Raw genomic sequence first — 2,134 nt, 5'->3', positions numbered from 1 at the left:
CACTTAACAACAACAAATTCAGCACCTTTCTCTGCACTTTTGTTGTTAAGTAAGTTTGCTGTCAATTAGGTTCCAATTCATAGTGACTCTGTATAGAGTTTCCAAGGCTAGACATCTTTGTGGGAGCAGAAAGCCTCATCTTTTTCCTTCAATGCAGCTGGAGAACTGAACCACTGATTTTTGTGTTGTGCAATCCAGTGGTTATTCTACACAGCCACTACACTTTCCTTCTTGACTTTGGATGCACTTCGTTCAAATTTCAATTTACGTTCCACCTAAGTCTCCAGTGTCCTGCCTGGGCCTCTGGATGGTCATACGCTCAGCATTATTTTCTCTTCAGCTGCTTGTGTTCATTATTTCCATTACCATTCAAGGTAACGAGACAGTCATTTCTTCTACTAAGTCCCAAGGAGCACAGTTAATGACCTTTCTGGGTTCATTTGTTGTTAAGTGCTGTTGAGTTGGTTCCGATTTATAGTGGAATTTATAGTACAACAGAATGAAACACTGCCAGGTCCTGTGCCTTCCTCATATTTGAGCCCATTGTTGCTGTCTACATGCCAATGCATATCATTGAGCATCTTCCTCTTTTTCAGTGACCCTCCACCTTTCCAAGCCTGATGTCTTTCTCCTGGGACTGGTCCTTCCTGACATCATGTCCAAGGTACAAGGGATGAAGTCTCAATTTCTTTGCCTGTATGGAGTGTTCTGACTATAACTCTTGTAAGACAAATTTGTTTGTCCTTCTGGCAGTCCACAGTACTTTCAATATTCTTCTCCAATACCGTAATCCATATGCATAAATTCTTCTGCAGTCTTCCTTATTGATTGGCAAACTTTCACATGGCTATTGATAATATTATGGTTTCAGTGAGTCATACCTTAGTCCTCAAACTGACATCTTTGCTCTTTAACACTTGAAAGAGGTCTTTTGCAACAGACTTGCATAATACAATACTTCATTTGATTTATTGACTGTTGCATCCATGAACATTGTTAGTGGGTTCAAGCAAAATGAAGTCTTAGACAACTTCAATCTTTTCTCTATTTATCATCATATACCATTGGTCCAGTTGTGAAAAATTTTGTTTTCTTTACAACGAGGTGCAATCCATACTGAAGGCAGTGGTCTTTGATCTTCATCAATAAGTATTTCAAGTCCTCTTTGCTTCCAGCAAGCAAGGTTGTGTCATCTTCATATCTCAGGTTGTTGATGAGTCTTCCTCCAATCCTGATGCCATGTTCTTTTTCATATAAGCCAGCTTCTCTGATTATTTGCTCAGCATACAGATTGAATAAGTATGGTGAAAAAAATACAACCCTGACACATACCTTTCTTTATTTTAAACCACTCAGTATCCCCTTCTGTTATAACAACTGCCTTTTGGTCTATGTATAGGTTCCTCATGAGCACAAGTTAGTGTTCTGGAACTCATTCTTCACAAAGTTATCTATAGTTTGTTATGATCCACATAGTTGAATGTCTTTGCATAGCCAATAAAGCACAAGTAAACACCTTCCTACTATTTTCTGCTTTTAACCAAGATCCATCTGACGTCAGTAATGATATCCCTAGTTCCACATACTCTTTTGAATCTGTCTTGAGTTTCTGGTAGCTCCCTGTCAATGTACAGATACAACTGCTTTTGAATTATAGTTGGCAAAATTTTACTTGCATGTGATATTGTTCAATGATTTCAAAATTGCCACTTCCTTTTGGAATTAACACAAATATGGATCTCTTCTTGGTGTGGATGAGTGAGTGCCTCCAGGAATGCATCTGTTAGATGAAACATTTGAATTTATATTTCACCAATTCCTGGAACCTTGCTCTTCACCAATGCTTTCAGTTCAACATGGACTTCTTCCTTAAGTACTATCTATTCGGATCATACGCTACCTCTTAATATGGTTGAACATAAACCACTTCTTATTGGTACAGTGACTCTATGTATTTCCTCCACCTTCTTTTGATGCTTTCTACTTCATTCAGTAGCATAGTGGTTATGAATCGGGCTGTGAACCGCAAGGTCAGCAGTTTGAAACTACCAGCTGTTCTGTGGGAGAAAGATGAGGCTTACTGCTCCCGTAAAGATTTACAGCCTCAGAAACTCTGTACGGGGTCGCCAGGAGT

This window comes from Chrysochloris asiatica, unplaced genomic scaffold, assembly GCF_000296735.1.
Source record: "Chrysochloris asiatica unplaced genomic scaffold, ChrAsi1.0 scaffold00234, whole genome shotgun sequence".
Lineage (NCBI taxonomy): Eukaryota > Metazoa > Chordata > Mammalia > Afrosoricida > Chrysochloridae > Chrysochloris > Chrysochloris asiatica.
Note: the sequence above shows the minus strand (reverse complement) of the source record.